The sequence below is a fragment of the Chionomys nivalis genome, chromosome 16 (assembly GCF_950005125.1).
Source record: "Chionomys nivalis chromosome 16, mChiNiv1.1, whole genome shotgun sequence".
Taxonomy (NCBI): Eukaryota; Metazoa; Chordata; class Mammalia; order Rodentia; family Cricetidae; genus Chionomys; species Chionomys nivalis.
In genome coordinates this window covers 63,926,785-63,949,287 of record NC_080101.1, presented here as the reverse complement: position 1 = coordinate 63,949,287, position 22,503 = coordinate 63,926,785, and the positions used below count along the sequence as shown (strand labels likewise).

Genomic DNA, 22,503 nt, shown 5'->3' with positions numbered 1-22,503 from the left:
ACCCCTTGCATTAAGCCCTTATAGATTTCAGATAATAAATCTTAATGTTATTTTAATTATATTCTTCCCTATTTATGTTACTTAAAACACCCCATCACTTTTATTCCTTTATTATTATATACCAATCATCATTATTATATTCTGGCTATTTTATTTGCAATTCTTATCATTTTCTTCAATGTCATAACAATCCTTTGAGACCATTGTTTCAAAATCGTTACTCATGGTTAACACCTAAATAACAGATCACTAACTGGCACACATAACATATACACTTAGCAATTTTTAAGGATGGATGAATAGATAGTGCATGTTAAGGTAGGAGTTGAATCATATATTATGCTATCCAGTGTCCTTTAAGTGTTCTTTCTACTGAAAGAAGTTATATATACTTTCATCTTTGTGTGCAAAAAAATGTCTTCCAATATTTCACATTAATCTAAGAGTTAAAGAAATAGGTTGCTGTCTTTTCTTTCTAATATCACCTAGAAAACCTCCAAGAAAGTAGCTGAAGTGCCTGAGAGCAGGAGAGATCATCTTTCCCAAGAAAGAGCACAGTTATCTGATAACAAATGATCAGCCATAAATTTATATATACAAATAATATTGTGCAGATTGTGCAGATTATATTTAAGAATATACACACATGTACATATATGCAAGTAACATCAATTAAAGAAAAATTGAATTTTATTTATTTATTTATTTTTTAATGATTTATTTAACTTTATTTTATGTGCATTGATGTGAAGGTGTCAGATCTTGTGGAACTGCATTTCAGACAGTTGTGAGCTGCTGGGAATTGAACCCGGGTCCTCTGGAAGAGCAGTCAGTGCTCTTAACCACTGAGCCATCTCTCCAGCCCCCAAAAGTTGAATTATAAAGAGAGCAAGCAGTGGTATGTGGGAGGGTTTGAAGGGAGAAAGGGAATGGGGAATTGATGTAATTAGTTTATAATCATAAAAATAAATAAGAAAGAGAAAGGAGTAAAATTTGAATAAGGAAAGAAAAGTAAAAAGACTCACAGAATGCTGGGGCATTAACGACACAAACTTTTGCTCTAATAAAATGTTTCCAAATATATTTTTTTCTTTTTTAAAATAAATTTATTTATTCATTTACTTTGCATGCCAACTGCAGTTTCCCCTCCCTCATCTTTTCCCAATCCCTCTTTCATATCCCACTTTGTTCCCATCCCCCAATGTACTTCTCCATTTCTTTTTAGGAAAGGGCCAGGTCTCCCATGAGTATCAACAAAACGTGGCATATGAAATTACAGTAAGACTGAGCATCTCCCCATATATAAAGGCTGTAATTATATGAGGAGTAAGATCCCAAAGGCCAGTAAAAGAGGTGGAGACAGTCATTGTTCCCCCTTTTAGGAATCCCACAAGAGGACCAAGCTACACAACTACAACATACATGCAAAGTGCCTAGTTCTGTCCCATGCATGCTCCCTGGTTGTTGGTTCAGTCTCCGTGAGCCCCTATGAGTACATGTTAGTTGATTCTCTGAGTTTTCCGGTGGTGTCTTTGACCCTGTTGGCTTTTACAATCTTTTCCCCGCTCTTCTATAAAATTCCGTGAGCTCCACCTAACGTTTGTCTGCATCGTTCTCTATCAGTAGCTAGATGATGATGATAACTCTCTGATGACAACTGGGCTAAGCACCGATCTGGTCACAGAAGATGGTCAGTTCAGTCTATATATCAGCTATTGCTAGTCTTAACTGGGGTCATCCTTGTAGATTCCTACCAAATATCTTCTAACTATAACAATTATACATATGTATAGAGTTATGAGATTAAGTGAAAAAAGAATTGACAAGTCTATACTATCTAACTCATTGTCAGTGTTCAATATATCAAACCATTAGTAAACAGAGTACAGCTTGAATATCAAAATTCAGAAATCGGTATAATCATTTCTGCTGTCTACTGTCACCATTGGTTAATAACAGGATTCCCTACAAGATAAATACACTGTTGTGCTCTTTCCAATATCAGACCTAGAATTATGATGTAACTTATTGTGTTAAAAGTTCTCATTTTGTATGTGCAATAGAGCCTACCAGAGTCAACATACTACTTGACTATTGTCACACCATTAGTGTATGGAAAGAGAAACTGTGAATACTAGGTTTGACTGTCAAATCAACATGCTGGTCTCTATCTCTCTCAGTCTCTGTATCTCTCTCTCTGTCTCTCTCTCTCCTTATCTATGTGTGTGTTTGTATGTTTATGTGAGTGTATGTGTGTGTGTCCCTCTCTAACCATCCTTTCCTTCTTCCTCTTTCTTTTTTGTGGTGAGTAACATTATTAATTTTTAAAATAAATAAAAATATAATCATATTACCTCTCCCTATTAGTATCTTCCCTCCAATCCCTCACATGTATCCCACTCCCACTCAAATTAATTTTCTATCTTTCTTTGATTATATTGCAACATACGTTTATAAATATATAAATACAGCCTGCTGAGTCATTTTGGTGTAACTTGTATGTATATAGTTTTAGGGACAATTACTTTGTATTTTATAACACATTAGAGAGTTTATTCCTGGGTAATGCCAATTCTCCTTCTCAGTGGTCATTACGTGCCTATAACTGTTTTACTCGGGGTCTGAACTAATGAGATTTTCAATTTCCACCTCATCATGACATTGCCATTATTCATATCTTGTGAAGGTAGCCATATTGCTATGGTATCATGGTTGGTGAATTCACCTTCAATGGTTACAAATCATGCACCTAAGGATCAAGGAACACCAAGGAAAAGGGAGTAGAAAGATTATAAAAGCCAGAAAATTAGGAGATTGGATCTAAAATTATGTGCATTAGAAATGGCAGACTTGCTGACCTCTTTTGATGCCTGAATTTCTATTTTCTCTCTTGATAGACTATACCATGGTTTCTCAAATAACTTTTAGCCCATTCCTTATCATTATGATACTGAATTTGTACCATTTATGCCTTGTAAAAGTGATACTGTGCAAATTTTATTCCTAGGAGTTTCTTTAATCTCTCTCTCTCTCTCTCTCTCTCTCTCTCTCTCTCTCTCTCTCTCTCTCTCTGTTTCTCTCTCACTTACTCACTCTCACTCAAATACCCGCATTTAATATCATTACAACATGCACAGTATTTATTCTAATGGTTCTAAAATTAGAATTAATGTTGAGTCTCATGGTTGAGTACAGTAAATCAACAATATCCATATCAATTACCTATAAAAATTAGGTTTGACCAATATTAATGTAAAAAAAACTCTTACAAATAAAGTTATTTCTTTCCTGATGTCAGATATGTGATGATACAGTTCTCATTATTAAATTCCCAAACTAGATTTAGTGGGGAATCAATTTCAACCATGTATGTTTTTTCACCTCTTCTACAAGTCTTTAAGAAAATGATCTAGAAGGATTACTTGAGCCCACTAGTTTGAGACATGCTTGGACAACATAACAAAGCCCCATCAAAGAAATGAGCAAGACAACTGGGTAAGAATGATAATTACTTTTACCTTACAAAAACAAAATGACCTCAAGAGAGAAAAATGTTTTTCAAATTATTCTATTTGAATAAATGTTTCCCCCATCATATCTGTCTAATGCAAGACTGAGTTTAATGTTTCAAAAGGTCAGAATTTTTACTTTCTGATATTTCACAATTATATATAAATAAAAGTGAAATATTTTTCTCATTATATAGAAATACTTTCTGTGTCATTATGCAATCAGTATTTCCTCAGAAAGAATGCTAATGCATCTTGGTGTTCTCAGCTCAGTTCAGTGCTGCACTTATCAGGTGCTGCAAACCCTGAGATTCTAGACTGTTGTGATTACTGCAGTCACTTAGCTGATGGTGAACAATTTTATAGCTACAAAAGATTGTTTTGGTGGCTTGTTCATCCCATGGTGATGTTTTCTTCATTTTTACTAAAAAGAAATCCACAGCTTTTACTGACATACATAATATTGGTTGGTCTCCAATAGAAGGGCCCAAAGTACAATTCATACTGTTATTTAGTCCACATCATATCTTAGTACTAGCACTTCCCAATCTTGTCACTGAGGCTGCTTCCAATATTGCCTGCCCACTCCTCCTTACAGGTTGTTCTCTAGGCCTAAAAAAATTAAGAATTGTCAGAAAAAACTAGAAGACTAACTTAATAATTCTTTACTTTGTTAACTGCGTTTTTTTAACCATTGATGTCAACATTTTATTTATTTTATTGATTTTTATTGAGTTCTACATTTTTCTCTGCTCCCCTCCCTGCCTGTCCCTTTCCCTTTAATCCTCCCACAAGGTCCCCATGCTCCCAATTTACTCAGAAGATCTTGTCTTTTTCTATTTCCCATGTAGCTTAGATCTATGTAAGTCTCTCTTAGTGTCGTCAAAGTTCTCTGGGAGTGTGATTTGTCAGGTGGTTTTTCTTGTTTTAAAAACCACCTGTGAATAAGTACATGTGATAATTGTCTTTCTGTGTCTGTGTTGCCACACTAAAAATGATGTTTTCTAGCTCCATCCATTTTCCTGCAAGATTCAAGATGTCGTTTTTTTTTTTTTTTTTTTTTTTTTTTTTTTTTTTTTCTGCTATGTGGTACTCCATTATGTAAATGTACCACATTTTCCTTGTCCATTCTTTGGTCAAAGGTAAATTTTGTTTTTAAACTGATGTATGTTGACTCAAATACTGGGCCTGGGGCACAATCAGACAAAATATTTATTGATTTCATTAATTTTAAATATGTTTTATGTTCTTAAAGTTCATAGCTATGTTCTAGGGAGTAATGACTGCTAGAAGTGTAAATCAGTGAACAGAGCATCTTTAGCTCAAACAAACATGTCTCTAGGATTACTATTACTGATGTCTGTTCACTCAGGTCATTTTAGTCTGTTGTACACAGAATGGGTTAGAAGATATTGTAGGAAACATATTGAGTACATGAGAGCATTGTGAGCCATAGAGAACGTCAAATTGAATTACATACTTCTTGATATCAGCAACTAAAGGTCTTATCAGATGGAGAAGCATTTCATGGGCAGCATTATGATGTAAGATGATGGGAGGTAGAGACCAATATATCCCATTGAGATGTCTAGAAAAGCTTCCTGGGGACATGTGGTTTATCTGAGTTTGGTGAAATGCATAGGCTTTTGAAAAACAAGAACAAAAGCAGAAAATATGGTACTGATGACAAAAGGCACTGGTTGTAAGTAGGGAAGAAGAAAAAGAAAGAGAAATGAAGAGGGCATGCATAGTAGAATACATTAACTTGTGGAACTCCAGCTTTTGGTAGTATGTGGTTTTATTTATGAGTGAAAATACGCATAAATGATATGTTCATAAAATTATAATCTAAATTTAATCTGAAATAAACGTTAGCTCTGTGAGGCCAATGCTTACTTTTACTTACAATTCTTATAACTTTGTAGTTCTAGTGACTACATCTGCTACATCACAAGGTGTTTTTTTCCTGATAGCAAAGAGCTAATGTAGTCACATTTATGACATTTCTAAACTAGGGAAATTTTCTCAAGGTATATAATTGCAACTATATTCTAAACATAAAGTTTAGAAAGCTAAGCCTTACATGGAACTTATGACAATTCGTCTGTCTTGAGTGTTTGTAGGACTTGTGCACACTGTCACAGTCTCTGTGGGTTCATATAAGAATTTGCCTTTTACATCCAGAAAAAAGTTTTGTTGTAGTCATTCACTGCCTCTGAATCTTATGTTACTTTTATTCCTCTGCTTCAATGAATTCTGAGAATTGAAAAAAATGAGTGATTGTACAGATGCAATCTTGCAATCTCTCCTCTTTGATCAGGTATGGGTCTCTGTGCTAATCACTATCTACTTCAATAGAGCTACTCTGATGAGGATTGAGAGAATCACTAATCTAATGATTAAACTATTGAGTGTTGGTTAAGTTTAACATCCTTTTAGCAGAATAAAAATTCTAAATTCTGCCTGTTTGGGTGCTCACCTTCCTGGTCCTAGATAGAAGTGGGAGGACCTTGGTCTTCCCTCAGGGTAGGGAATTTGGATGGCTCTTCAGTATTGAGAGGGAGGGGGAATGGAGTGGGGGGAGGAGAAGAGGAGTGGGTATAGGGGGAGGAGAGTGGGGGGGAGGGGCAATATGTGGGAGGAGGGGGAGGGAAATGGGAAACTGGGAAGAGAAGGAAACTTTAATTAAAAAAGAATAAAATAAAAGAAAAAAAAGAAAAAAATTCAAAATTCTCCCTTAGGGCCTGTGGTTTCCTTAGCCATGCTTTTGGCCAAAATCAGTTTCAGGTATTGGTTTCATCTTGTGTACTAGACATTAAGGTCAGCAGAAAATAATTGGCTACTGTCAAAATATTTGTGCCACCTGGTGGCAGTGGAAATGTTTACCAGATGATGATTATTGAAGTTTGCAGTGTTCGTGGCTGTGCAAGAATGATAATTCCCTCTGACCATTAAGGAATAATCTCATAGCCTTGTAGAGCACCTCCCAGGACTATGAAAGCTGACCAGGCCAACAGTAGCTTTTCTTCTCCAGGTTCAAGGAACTGACACTGAAAAATGATTGTCGGCAAATAGATGTTTATGATTTCACAAATATAAGTAAAATAGTCAAAGTGGCTACTGGAGATCAAAATGAATTAATTTAGTGAATTCTTTTTAATAAACTATTATACAAGGAATTATCTGGAAAGGAGAGACAGGGCTATGGGGATTAAGAACTAGCTATACCACAGCCATGTGAATGATAAAATGGAGTCTCAAGTGATGATGCTAGCAGGGGTCAGTGGCTGTGGGGTGATGATGAGGGTTGAGTTATTTGAGATAAAGGCATTGAGCACTGTCACACCCTGTCAGTAGTAGCGGTCAAGATAGAATAGTATACCAAATTGTAACTTATTCAGACATACTTCCAAGTTAGAGGCAGTATTTTTATTTATGTCTTTATATGTCTATTTTTACTGAAACTCTGAACCATGAGCTGAATAAAAGGTAATATAAATAAAAACAAAACGATTACTAATACAATTGACAAATTCTAAATTGAGTGAAACAATAACATTGAAGATAGAGCTCAAATTAAAGAGCAAAAGTTGAAATAGATTTAATAAGGCCTATTGAAAGATTGGATTTTGACAAAAGTGACAAAGGATAGAATGGCATCAGGGGTGGCTCACAGTTCTCTTCTTGAGCAAGCTAAGCCTGGATGGTGATTCTTCTCATCAGGAAGAGTGGAAATCAGCAATAATTCAGGTGTATTGATAAAACCAGCTCTGTAGAGAGGTCTGACATAGAAAAATAAAGCTAGTGTTTATAGGAAGAAACAAATGGGATAGAGGAAATTAAATAGTAGAGTTGAAGGGGTAAGAGATGTAGAGGAAGAATGGGGGAGCAGTGTTCATGAAAGAGAGGAAATGCTGTTTTGGTGAGAAATGTAATGAACTAAAATGGTAACTAGCTATCCATTAATTTATCACATGAATGAACTCCACATAGCATCCTTCTGAAGAACTGCAGCAGAAACTAGGAAAAAGAAGATTTAGAATGCATCATGGCACATGCTTGCAATCCTAGCTTTCTGGAAGCTAAGGAAGAGGTATTGTGAGATCAAGACTACATTGAGATTGTCTCAGGAGATGATTGTGGACTAGAGAGATGGAAAAGGCATTTTTAGAGCACATCGTACTCTTTCAGAACCCACACTTGTCTGCTCTAGCACCAGAGGATTCAACATCGAGCATCTGTAGGCCTTTGCACTCCTCAGACATAACCCTTCTACATTCACACCATACACTACAAATATGCATAATTAAATATAAAATAAAATTAAAAAATAATAAATGTAACTATGTCAGATCACCTTCAAAACAATGCCTTAACCTGAAAATGTAGTTTAAGATCAGGATTTTCTCTTCCCAGAAGCTGAGTAGGGAACTGAGCGGCATCAGTGTAAGAGAGATTTGCACACTGGATGAAAACAATAGGAGGTATTCTGTGAGGCAGGGGGATACATTCTAAATTATAGAATTTAGAAGTCTCTTTAGAATGCTTGGAATGTCTCAAAAATGTACAAGAACTTGTGTGTCTGTTGTGTCAGCCATGTGAAAGCATTCTAAGACACTTGGTATCGTGACTAGAGAGATCAGTGTTAAAGAACACAGAAATAGGACCTGTTCCGGGGGACCCATCAGTGTGGTTGGTGAGTGTGCTCTTGAACCCCGGCAGGATCCCGGAAACAGAGCAGGGACATTCCCAGACCCCCTTCACTCCCCGGTCATGGTCATTCGGCAGGGGCTGCTCCCCTCTGCTTGGGCCTTTCTCTCACTAACCCATCCCAGTTTGCACCCAGCAACCTCCACCCTTCTTCCTCCCTTCTGTGGGGCCACGGGATCCGCCAGCTCAGCCTATTTGGGTGCTGGGACGGGGAGCTGAGGGCCACAGGGCGGCAGGAAATGCTTTGCTTCAATAGCCTGCCAGCAGCAAGGTAGGCCCTTTGTCAGTGAGGTCCCTGGCCAGCAAGGGAACTTGATCCTATTCCATAAGATCTAAAGGATAGCATTTGAAGGAAGAGATGGGCAGGCGCCAAGGCAAGAATTCCTCCACCAATCTAAAAAACAACATGAAAACTCCAGAATCCAGTGAAATGACAATAGAAGGTCTTGAACACCCTAATACAGAAGAAGGGGTAAAAACTGACATTATGAAAGCGATAGAGTCCCTTAAAAAGCATGTGAAAAACGCCCTTATAGAAATGGATAAGTATAACAAAAAGTTTGAAGAAATGAATAAATACATAAATGATACCCTGGGAAACCAAGAAAAAACAATAAACAGGTAATGTAAACAGTTCAAGAATTGAAAACTGAAATGGAGACAAGGAAGAAAACACAAACCAAAGGCCGACTAGATATGGAAAATCTAGGGCAACGAACACAGACTACAGAAACAAGCATAACTAATAGAATACAAAAGATAGAAGAAGAATGTCAGACTCTGAAGACACCATTGAGAAAATAAATGCACTGATCAAAGAAAACAACAAATCCAACAAATTCTCATCACAAAACATTCAGGAAATATGGAACACAATAAAAAGACCAGACCTAAGAATAATAGGGATATAAGAAGAAGAAGAATTACAGCTCAAAGGCCCAGAAAATTTATTTAACAAAATTATGGAAGAAAACTTTCCCAACATAAAGAAAGATATTCCTATTAATATTCAAGAAGCATACAGAACACCAAATAGACTGGATCAAAAAAAATTCCCTTGCCACATAATAATCAAAACACAAAACATACAGATTAAAGAAAGAATATTAAGAGCTGCAAAGGAAAAGGGGCAAGTAACATATAAAGGTAAACCTATGAGACTTACACCAGACATCTCTATGGAAACATGAAAGCCAGAAGGTCCTGGATAGAGGTACTGCAGAAACTAAGAGACCATGGATGCAAGCCCAGACTACTATACCCAGCCAAACTTTGGTCACTGTCAATGGAGAAAACAAAATATTCCAGGATAAGAACATATTTAAACAATACGTAGCCACAAACCCAGCATTACAGAAAGTAATAGAAGGAAAATCACAACCCAAGGAATCCAACATTGCCAACACTGCCTATAATAACTCAGACAACTAGCGACCCTTCAACAGTACAACTCAATGAAGGGAAACACACAAACTCTACTACCAAAAAAATAATAACAACCGGAGTCAACAACCACTGGTCATTAATATCACTTAATATCAATGAACTCAATTCACCTATAAAAAGGCACAGGCTAAGAGATTTGATGCGAAAACTGGATCCAACATTCTGCTGTTTACAAGAAACACACCTCAACCACAAAAACGGGCATCTACTCAGAATAAAGGGTTGGGCAAAGGTTTTTCAAGCAAATGGACCTAAGAAACAAGCAGTTGTGGCCATACTAATTTCTAACAAATTTGACTTCAAACTAAAATCAATCAGAAGAGATAGAAATGGTCATTTTATACTCATAACAGGAACAATTCATCAAGATGAAGTCTCAATCCTGAATATCTATGCCCCTAATATAAAAGCACCCACTTATGTAAAAGAAACATTACTAGAACTCAAGGCAGACATCAAACCACACACACTAATATTAGGAGACTTCAACAACCTCTCTCACCTGGACAGGTCAATCAGACAAAACCCTAATAGAGAAATAAGAGAATTAATGGAGGTAATGAAGCAAATGGACTTAACAGACATCTATAGGAGATTCCACCCAAATAGGAAAGAATATACCTTCTTCTCTGTAACTCATGGAACCTTCTCGAAAATTGACCACAAACTCAGTAACAAAGCAAACCTACACAGATACAAAAAAATTTTAGTAACCACCTGTGTTATATCAGATCACCACGGATTAAAGTTAGAAATCAACAATGAGGCTACCCCCAGAAAGCTGACAAACTCATGGAAACTGAACAGTCAACTACTGAACCACACCTGGGTCAAGGAAGAAATAAAGAAAGAAATTAAAGTCTTTCTGGAATTTACTGAAAATAAAGAGACAACATACTCATACTCAAACCTATGGGACACTATGAAAGCAGTGCTAAGAGGAAAATTCATAACACTAAGAGCCAAAAAAAAAAAAAAACGGAGAAAGAACACAACATTGGAGAATTAACAGCACACCTGAAAGCTCTAGAAAAAAAAAAAGAAGCAGACTCACCCAGAAGAAGTAGAAGACTGGAAATAATCAAACTGAGGACTGAAATCAACAAAATAGAAACACAGAAAACAATCCAAAGAATCAATGAAACAAAAAGTTGGTTCTTGGAGAAAATCAACAAGATAGACAAACCCCTATCCAATCTAATAAAATGGCAGAGAAAGAACACACAAATTAATAAGATCAGAAATGAAATGGGGGACATAACCACAGACACAGAGGAAATTCAGAGGATCATTAGGTCTTACTACAAAGGCCTGTATGCCACAGAACTGGAAAATGTAAAAGAAATGGACATTTTTTTAAATAAGTACCATATACCAAAGTTAAACCAAGACCAGGTGAACAATCTAAATAGACCTGTTAGTCACGAAGAATTAGAAGCTGTTATCAAAAACCTCCCTACCAAAAAAAGCCCAGGTCCAGATGGTTTCAATGGAGAATTCTGCCAGAACTTCCAAAAAGAGCTAATACCTATACTTCTTAATGTATTTCACAATATAAAAACAGAAGAGTCATTGCCAAATTCCTTTTATGAATCTACAGTTACCCTGATACCAAAGCCACACAAAGACTTAACCAAGAAAGAGAATTACAGGCCTATCTCACTCATGAACATTGACACAAAAATTCTCAGTAAAATACTGGCAAACCGAATCCAAGAACACATTAGAAAAGTTATCCATTATGATCAAGTAGTCTTCATCCTAGAGATGCAGGGCTGGTTCAACATACGAAAATCTATCAATGTAATTTTGAAAGAAAAAAACCATATGATCATTTCATTAGATGCTGAAAAAGCATTTGACAAAATTCAACATCCTTTTATGATAAAGGTCTTGGAGAGATTAGGGATACAAGGGTCATATCTAAATATAATAAAAGCTATATACAGCAAGCCAACAGCTAACATCAAATTAAATGGAGAGATACTCAAAGCCATCCCACTAAAATCAGGAACACGACAAGGCTGTCCACTCTCTCCATACCTCTTCAATATAGTACTTGAAGTTCTAGCAATAGCAATAAGACAACATAAGGGGATCAAGAGGATTCGAATTGGAAAGGAAGAAGTTAAACTTTCATTATTTGCAGATGATATGATAGTATACATAAGCGACCCCAAAAACTCTACCAAAGAACTCCTACAACTGATAAACAGCTTTAGCAATGTGGCAGGATACAAGATCAACTCCAAAAAATCAGTTGCCCTCCTATACACCAAGGATAAGGAAGCAGAGAGGGAAATCAGAGAATCATCACCTTTCACGATAGCCACAAATAGCATAAAATATCTTGGGGTAACTCTGACCAAGGAAGTGAAAGATCTATTTGACAAGAACTTTAAGTCTTTGAAGAAAGAAACTGAAGAGGATACCAGAAAATGGAAGGATCTCCCTTGCTCTTGGATTGGGAGGATCAACATAGTAAAAATGGCAATCTATAGATTCAATGCAATCCCCATCAAGGTCCCATCAAAATTCTTCACAAATCTTGAGAGGAAAATAATCAACTTTATATGGAAAAACAAAAAACCCAGGATAGCCAAAACAATCTTATACAATAAAGGAACTTCTGGAGGCATTACCATCTCTGACTTCAAACTCTATTACAGAGCTTCAGTATTGAAAACAGCTTGGTATTGGCATGAAAACAGAGAAGTCAATCAATGGAATCGAGTAGAAGACCCTGATTTTAACCCACAAACATATGAACACCTGATTTTTGATAAAGGAGCTGAAAGTATTCAATGGAAGAAAGAAAGCATCTTCAACAAATGGTGCTGGCAGAACTAGTTGTTATCCTGTAGAAGAATGAAAATAGACCCATATCTATCACCATGCACAAAACTCAAGTCCAAATGGATTAAAGACCTCAATATGAGTCTGAACACAATGAACCTGATAGAAGAGAAAGTGGGAAGTACTCTACAGCATATGGGCACAGGAGACCACTTCCTACATATAACCCCAGCAGCACAGACATTAAGGGCAACATTGAATAAATGTGACCTGCTGAAACTGAGAAGCTTCTGTACAGCAAAGGACACTGTCACTAAGACAAAAAGGCAACCCACTGCCTGGTAGAAGATCTTCACCATCCTCGCAAGAGACAAAGGTCTGATCTCCAAAATATATAAAGAACTCAAGAAACTAAACTTTAAAATGCTAATTAACCCAATTAAAAAATGGGGCACTGAACTGAACAGAGAATTCTCAACAGAAGAAGTTCAAATGGCCAAAAGACACTTGTTGGCATGCTCAACCTCCTTAGCAATCAGGGAAATGCAAATCAAAACAACTTTAAGATACCATCTTACACCTTTCAGAATGGCTCAAATCAAAAATATCAATGATAGCCTTTGCTGGAGAGGATGTGGAGTAAGGGGTACACTCATCCATTGCTGGTGGGAATACAAACTTGTGCAACCACTATGGAAAGCAGTGTGGCAGTTTCTCAGGAAATTTGGGATCAACCTACCCCAGGACCCAGAAATACCACTCTTGGGAATATACCCAAGAGATGCCCTATCGTACTACAAAAGTATTTGTTCAGCTATGTTAATAGCAGCATTATTTGTAATAGCCAGAACTTGGAAACAACCTAGATGCCCTTCAATGGAAGAATGGATGAAGAAAGTGTGGAACACATACATATTAGAGTACTACTCGGCTTAAAAAAAAATGACTTCTTGAATTTTGCATTATCGTTGTCTCAGATCAGAACTAGATTTTGGCAGTACACATTGACCTTTGCAAAAAGGCACCTACGCACAGTAGAATGTAGCACTATCTGCTCATGAGTAACTACTCAATTTTAGAGGAAAACAATTCTGATTACAAAGTCTACCTTTAATCAGTCACTATGAAAAATAACTTTGTTCTTTAGTGTCTTATATTTATATTTTTCGATGTACTTAAAAACATGTTCTTAGATCAATGAGTATTTTTCAACAGTTTCAACATTTGTCCATGTAATAGTCTGAGACAGATTGTGAAGGGATATCAAATTTAATTTTGCATTGCCAGTCAAACAAAATCTAAAAATTTAGGGAAATATTCTGTCAGTCTAAATGTCTAGTGTTCCAGATCCTATTAATTTGAATGGAAAAAAAACATGAGAAATTTTGAGACACTGCTGCCATCATGTGGTCAAAGCTAGTAATGCAATGCAAGCCGAGCATGGCAACTCAATTTTCTGTCTTCAGACATTCAGAACTGTGGTAACTGAAAATCCTTCATGAGAAGGTGAAACACAGCAGAACTGTGACAATCTAAACACTACAGTCCCTCTGTCTCATGACTAAGCTTGGATCTTCAGTGTGCAGCTCAGTGCAATGTGTACACCATGGGCTCCTTTTCTCCCCACCATTGCAGACTTACAGATTTTAAAAACTGCTAAACTCATGACAACTATTTTGTTGAGAGTTGTTACTTCTCTCCTATTCATCTCCATAAATATGAAAATTATCACATTCTGTTAGTTTTTGTATTAAACATTTTCCCTTTTGACAGATTTTGTTCATCTTTCTTCCTTGTTATCACCCTTAACTGAATCAGGATCCCTGTCTCTGAACTGGCATCCATTCCTAGCCCTTTTCCCTGCACACTGCTGCCCTCCACAACACTAACACAATATGAAATTTTCACAATTACTTACATTGCAACTTGATCTTGAGGCTCATCATTTGGTTCCAATCCAAGAATTGCATGTAATCACTGTCTTAAAGTCAATTCTTTAACCAGAGTTCTTGTTACTATCCCTTGGCTTAGAGTACCCCCATTATCCTCTAGGTCCTGTGCTTACAATCAGTGTAGTGTGCGCTGTTTCAGATATTTGGCAGAGGCTTCTGCCCCGCCTGGTCCCTCATCAGTTCTGTCCCAAAGAAACCAAAGGCCTACATTAACTATAAGCTGGTTGATCTATTAGCTCAGGTTTCTTATTTTTAGCTAACACTTATATCTCAGGTTAACCCATAATTAGTGTCTGTGTTAGCCACATGGCTTGGTACCTTTTTATCAATGAGACATTCTCAAATTGCTTCCTTTGTGTCTGGGTAATGACTGCAAACTGAGCCTTTCATCTTCTCAGAATTCTGTTCTGGTTGTTTTGCCTATACTTCCTGCCTGCCTACTGGCCAATCAGCATTTTATTAAACCAATAAAAGTGACAAATATTTACAGGGTACAAGACCATTGTCCTACAGCATCAGATACTAGGTTTGCTACACTGTTCCCAAATCACTTTAACATTTATCTCTTTCAGTTCACTGAACTAATGAATCCATAGTACCCACACCAAGAATCACTGTGCTGTTAAATTGTGTAAGAAGGGAGCTAACACATAATAACCACTGATCCACAGTACAGCCATTAGTGATACTCAGAAGAATATCCTGCGACATACTATATGAACTCAGAGTACCGAACCACAGTAATTTTTATTTTTCTATTTCTCCAATTTAGAATGATTTTTCCACCTAAACTCCACTAAAGGTCATTCAATAATATTTAGTTCAGATGATAACTCAAGAAAAAGTTCTCATTCATAACTTCTACAAAAACTACTAGAGGTTTTCTCAGTCTGATTACCCTTTGATTTCACAATTATGGCAAATTAAATTATTTTTTATTTTTTTTCACTGTTCAAGGTTTATTTGGTGTCTTCATTGGCATGATACTGGGTAGTTGGTTGCATCATCCATATGCAGATCTTCACTTTACACAATATTTCAATGTACACTACAGATACATAATACACAAAATAATATCCTTTAGAACAGTTATGCACAAGATATGCATAATGGATTTACACACTGGAGCCAGGTTATGACTAACTGGGAAACCATTGGCCTAGGCATGTCTGGTGAAGGTGCATACACAGCAGGTTCACAGGGTAACTGAAGCCTGCACACAGTTGGCGGTGTCACACCAACCAGGTTCCACTACACAAGTACCACTTAGCATCAGGGTAGAGCTGTGGGAACACGACCGCCCTAACCACAGCTCAGATGAGGAGACAGTGTGCGGTCTCCATAGAAACCCTGCTGCAGCCTGGACAGTGAAGCGCTAGGACATCTGGGGAACTTTTAGAACTGCAGCTCTTTCTGGACCCCCCAGAGCGTGTCTGCACTCTTCTTCAAGCAGGCCTCCTCTTCAGAAGTCAGAGTCACCTTCACAACATCTGAGATTCCATTTTGTCCCAGGACACAGGGGACACTGAGGAAGACATCATCCTTGATTCCGTAGAGACCCTTAATCATGGTGGAAATGGGATGCACCGGCCTCAGATTCTTCATCATGCTCTCTGCCAAGTCGGCCACAGAGAGGCCAATGGCCCAGGACGTATAACCCTTCAGTTTGATCACCTCATAGGCGCTGTCAACCACCTGCTTGTGAACCTCTTTCTGCTCCTTATCTATATCGGAGCCCAATTCTGGGTTCAGATTCTTCAGGGAGACTCTAGTGACATTCACGCCGCTCCACACAGGCACACTGGAGTCCCCGTGCTCCCCCAGGACCCATCCATGACAGCTCAGCGGGTGAACACCCAGCCTTTCTCCCATCAGGTAACGGAACCGAGCTGAGTCCAGATTGCAACACTCCCGATGACTCGGTTTTTGGGAAAGCCACTTATCTTCCAGGCCACGTAGGTCAAGATATCCACTGGGTTGGAGACAATAAGCAGCTTGCAGTTTGAACTCTACTTCACCACACTGGGAAAGATGAACTTGAAGATGTTCACGTTTCGTTGGACCAGATTGAGCCGACTCTCTCCCTCTTGCTGACGGGCCCCCGCTGTGATGATGACCAGCTTGGAGTTTGCAGTCACGCTATAGTCTTTGCCAGAGACAATTTTCGGTGTTCTAAGGAAAAGGCTGCCATGCTGGAGATCCATCATCTCTCCCTTCAGCTTGTCTTCCATGACATCAACAAGGGCAAGCTCATCTGCCAAGTCCTTCATTAGGATACTGATGGCACAAGCCATGCCAACAGCACCAACCCCAACAACCGTAATCTTGTTCTGGGGGGCCTGTTCTTCCTTAAGGAGATTCACAATCAGCTGGTCCTTGAGGGTTGCCATCTTGTCGGACTTTGAAGCTTTTGGGACTGCTAGTGCACGATGAGCAGCTTCGGGCGCACAGCAGCGTGATCTGGGTTCGGCGACAGAGGCTCCAGCACCGGCAAATGAAATTATTTGTGATCATGTCTTCCAAAATCTTTTGATGATGATTATTTCAGAAGATACCAATAATACCTGATAAATGACTGTGGAACTGAGATGAACCGAAATCAACTCATTAGAAAGAGGTTTATCCCCTTTAATAGCTATAACCTCATTTTCTATGTCTTTTTTACATATAAAGGGAAATATGTTATGAATTTCTATGAGTTTAATTTAGTTTAGCTATTTAAATAAGCTCCGATTTCTCTGTACTCTAATATTTCCTGATTTTACTCATGGTTCTAAAAGTACTCTGTACTCTAATATTTCCTGATTTTACTCATGGTTCTAAAAGATAGATATTAGGGTTTAAAAGATAGTTAAGTACTTAAGATCACTTTCGCTTTGCAAGGGATTCAGACTGGATTTCTGTAATGCACACAATGGCTCACTACCATCTGTAACTCCAGTGTCAGGAGACCTGACTTCCTCTTCTTACCTCCATGGGCATTAGGAATGCCCATGGTGTGTATACAAACAAGTGGCAAATTAATCATATACATAAAATAGATACATACAAACATTTAAAAAAAACTTTGAACACTGACATTAAGCTGTGTATGAATACAGCTTCTGCTTTCTTCTGGGTCCCAAATATTGAAAGGGACTTTTGAAAATGTGGTATATTTTCCAGGATTATAGTGGGTGTGAAGTTGGAACTCTTCCTATCAAGGGGATAAAGACTCTTTCTAAAATAAGCAGCAAGAACAGGAAATCATGCAGGTCATACTTTTCATGTGAGGGAACTATTTTATGGTGAAGGAAAAGAATGACTTCAGTTGCTTGTTACTATTGCATTAATGTAAATAGTTTGTACAATAAGGATCTGAATCTACTATAAGCAAACCTGACAGAATCCAGTACCCCCAAATGCCAACATAATAATTCTGGATCATGTGAATATATCAATGTACATGACAAAGGCAATATTCATAAATGCAGTTAAAGTTATAAACTATGAGAAATAGAATGGTCTTGGGTACAGTCTATAATCTAATCTCTTGAATCTTTCTAAATGTCTTGTTCCCTTCTTCCCACATATGTATGGTGTTTTGATCAGTTCTGATGCCCTTCCCATTATAGATCAGTGCTACAGCAGTCAATAATTCATCTGTCCAGCATGAGTCTGTTCTGCAGATGCTGAGACCCTACTCTGGAACTGAGCTTTTGCTTCCCTCCCACTGTTTTCCTTGCAGTATTTCTGTGATAATCTCAGTGCTGTAATAGGAAAATTCTATTTACACTAAAAAGTTTTCCCTGTAAACGTCAATAACTTCTGCTCACCTTCAGAGAAAAACCCTTCCCAAAGCTCTTTATAATTCATGTTATTTCCAAACTCTTAGACACATCTCATTTGAGAATGTGCTCTCATTATCACATCTCAGGGTCATTGATAATATCAACATTATGCAAATGAATAAAATGTATCTCACTTGCTATTGGTGACTTGACAATAGATATTCAGGAAATTGAAGGATAATTGTTTTCAGAACACTGAATTGAGGATTTATTGAGGTCATAATCATAATTATCCTTCCTACTAACCTTAATGTACATATCAAGGAATATCTTTTTAAAATTAAAAAGAGAATTGTTTTTTTGTTAGTTGAACTGTACCAAAGTAGTATTTCATGATTTGAGACTCATTAATCTTTTACCTAATGAAAATCTGTGCTTAATAAACATTTAAATAGTGAAGTGAAAAAACAAAGCTGATCATCTATGAAGCTGAGGAATGAAAATGGAATATAAAATAAAGCAAGCTCTTTACTCAGAACCACATGTAAAATCCTGAATGGTCAGCATTATTCTTATTGATTAGGCTCATGCATATCACAGGTGACTATAATTAACTGTATTTTGCATTTTACATATACCTGAAAGATTATATGCCCCAAGAACATGAAGTCATTAAAATTTTTTTTGTAACTAAGCACTGAAACTTTAATTTTTCTATCTTTTAACCTTATGCTAGCAATGTCTTTATAGGCATTTTATCATGTGTGTAACAATTTCATAAATGCATCTAAATTCTTATGTTCAGAGCTATCTATGAGTTGCATTGTATGATTAAAGCTCATTTCTGATTTTTATTTGTTTCTTTATGTGTTCACATTTAGGGTCTAGAACATAGACTGGCCTACATAGTACTTTTTCATATCTGAGTGTGAATTCTGTGTTCAAAGAAAAACAGATTCGGGATTTCATGAGCATGCCATTCATGCATGCAGATGAATTAATAATTGGTCTTCAACTTGGCCTTCCAGAAAAGTGGTAGAAACTTTAAGAATTGGGGCCCAATGAGATATTTTAAGTCACAGAGACAATATATAGTCAATGAGGATTACATGACATTTACTTTTTTTTTTACATTTTGTAATTCTCACCAGTGAAGGTTAGTGTTAACTGTCAATTTGACAGAATCTTATCAACTATTATATAAGCATTCAGGAATACCTGTGAAGTTGATTGGGTTTATTGATATGGGGAATTTTATCTTAACTCTGGATAGTATCCTTCCTTGGACAGGGATGTTAGAGTATATAAAATGGAGAAAATGAGGTAATCACAAGCATCCATTCCTCTCTCTGCTTCCTGACTGTGAGTGCAATGAGGCTCCTTCAACCTCCTGCAGCCTTGAGTTCCCTGTCGTGGTGAGCTCTTCTCTTGAACTCTGAGTTGAAATAAATCTTTGGTCATTTGAATTGACTTTTGGTGATAATTTACCATAGCAACAGGAAAATAAAATAACATGCCAATCTTCATATAATCAGCAGCTTCATCATAACTCTTAACATATGATGCATTGATCTTGCGTAGGCCAAGACAGGCTAACTACCTGAGACCAAGACCTCCATCATTGAGAAACATCAAATCTCTCCTGTTTTAAAATATGATTTCTGGGTACTCTTGCCATGGCAGAAAATTGACTCTCAGAATCATCTACAAGGCTTTGGTCAATCATATGTAAAACATCAAATCTTCTTGACCTTCAATGGCAAGATGAATCATGGACATCAACATGGCTTCCAGAAGCAGCATGAATCCTGGGCTACCACCTAAGGCCATGTTGGTCTCTGTGGACTGTGCTGCTGCCAAAAACCATGTGGAAGTTTATGATCCGTGCTGCCACTGGTTATTATGGGAAGAAAACTTCTTTTTCAGTGATAGCATTGACCGCAGTCTCATAAGTGATAATGGGGAACATTGAAGGCTTCTATGACAACCCTCCATTCTAAAGAAAATTTACACAGGAAGACAGGATATTATAGAGAGTCCTTTAAATTGTGATAAAGATTCTAAAGTTCAGCTCTTCACAGTAGGGATAGTGAGGAAGAACTCACTTAAGGGACTCACCTGTAAGAGTTTGACCATGCTCTAGTGAATAAATCGAAATAAATCAGATTTGTTATATATTCTTTTCTATTTTAGGGGAATATGTAAGGGTAGGAAGGTGGATCTGTGAAGAATAAGAAACAAGTGTGATTGGAGTGTATTATATGAAATTCCAAATTGTCAATAAAAATATTATTTTGAAAAAAACCTAAAACCTTGATGTTATTAGAAAAATATTTTAAAATTGATAAATTAATTTTGGCAGCACTCATTTATTTTATTAAAGCTCTTTAGTCAGGTTCTTACTGTATGCTGTTTAAATGGATTGCTTAATTCTGGTGTTTCACTTTTCTGCCGCATCACTGAACTCCCAAATAACCACACAGAGACATTTTTTTAATTATAAATTCTGGGCCTATAGCTTAGGCTTGTTATTAACTAGCTCCTACTACTTAAATTCACCCATATTTCTATATATACTATACCATGTGGTAGTACCTTTTTTACTGTGGCATGTTTACCTTGCTTCTCCCTGTATCTCTCTTTTACATCTCTGTTTTCTCTTTTTCCTTGTCCACAAGTCCCACCTAACCTCTTCCTGCCTAGTTATTGGCCATTAACTTTTTATTAAACCAATGAGAATAGCGTATCTTCATAGTGTACAAAAAGACTATTCCATAACATAACTCTAAAATATAGTCATTGAATATTAAGCAGCTGTTATCATTATATAAACAAAAGTCAACATTGACTACTAAGGGTCAAACTTCCATTAAGTGCTATTAAATTGTCAGACGTTTCCATTGTCCGCACTTCCTTTTCCTTTTTTATTAAATACATGTTTTAAATATGGTAGTAGGAAATGTAACTGTTTAAAACAGATTCACTTTGAACAAAAAATGCCTGCAATAGAGAATGTTTTCCTGAGCTCACTTTGGAAGCAGTGAAGCTAATCAAAGTAAATGTAGTTTAATACAGTATTGGAACACAGTTAAGGTTACTTTATAATATTTCATAAAAATTAAGGTAATTGAGGAAATGGACCATTTGGTAAAATACTTACAATGCAAGCAAGAAGACCTAAGTCCTGATCCTGTATGCTCAACTGAAAAATCTGGGCTGGGAAATCCAAGGTCTGTGGTGTAGAGACAGAAGGGTTATTAGTGCTTACTAGATGCCCAGTATAGCTGAATCAGTGAGTTCTAGGTTCTGTGAGTGACCGTGTCTCAATAAATAAGGTGGAAGGTGTTTGAGAACAACATTTGATTTCAGTCTCTGGCATGTGTATTTATGCATCCACACCCATGAATGCTTCTTTATGCATACACAGATGCTAATGAATATACACAGAAACATATGCACATAAAAGTTATACATTTCCTATACCTTTGGGAGAAAATACTACTTAACACAAGTTTAGCTAATGTTGATTTATTAAGTAATTTTGAAATATACTACAGTTATCAGGCACAATGAAAAATACTGAAATTGTAATAGTGAAAAAGGAAATAGCTCATTTATACTCATTAACTCCCCCCCTTTTTTTTTTGTATGTCATTCACAGCAGATCAAATGAACTGTTCCCTCACAAAGGGATATTGCGTAGAATCGAGTCACCATATTCTCCTGGCTAACTAAAGCCATCCTGTGGGTTAAACCATTTTATAGAATATCACACACCATCTAAACTATGTATTTTTTTTCAAAAAAATATGCAAAACAGGAGAGATCAATAAATAACACAGCTGTAGTCTTCATTCTTTCAGGAAACAGCAGACACTTAACCTGCCAGCACTCTATGAGGGAATGGATCCAGGATTCAGAATTTTTATCTAGGAGTCAGTAAACCAAAGTTAGGTTAAACAACCTATTATTGAGAAAGGCAAAAGGGCATATCTGTAGAGACTGGGAAAATATACACAGAAGTAGAAGAATCTGCCTCTTTGAATATAGGTTCTGTGAAGGAATTTGTGACCAGAAAAGATCAGTCCAGCTAGACTTGGTGATCTCATTCTTACAATGCCAGCAAAGAATTTAAAAGGTAGAAGCAACCTTTTTCTGTTTTTAATCATCACTATTAACTAATGTTAATATATGTTAATAGCAATATCAAAAGTTAAGCATCACCGAGCTCTTACCATGTTTCAGGTACAGAAATAGTGCTGAGGTTAATTATCCTTGAAAGTCTCAAATTTTTCACTACTTTACAGAAGATTTTAAACC

General features: G+C 36.9%; 1 protein-coding gene and 1 pseudogene across 7 annotated transcripts in view; both read right to left on the bottom strand.

Annotated features, from left to right (window-relative positions):
- Ralyl (RALY RNA binding protein like) overlaps positions 1 to 22,503 on the bottom strand; it is an 806,300-nt gene that overhangs the window by 327,822 nt on the left and 455,975 nt on the right. The gene's annotated exons all lie outside the window — the stretch shown is intronic.
- LOC130887821 (L-lactate dehydrogenase A chain-like) lies at positions 15,674 to 16,812 on the bottom strand (annotated as a pseudogene).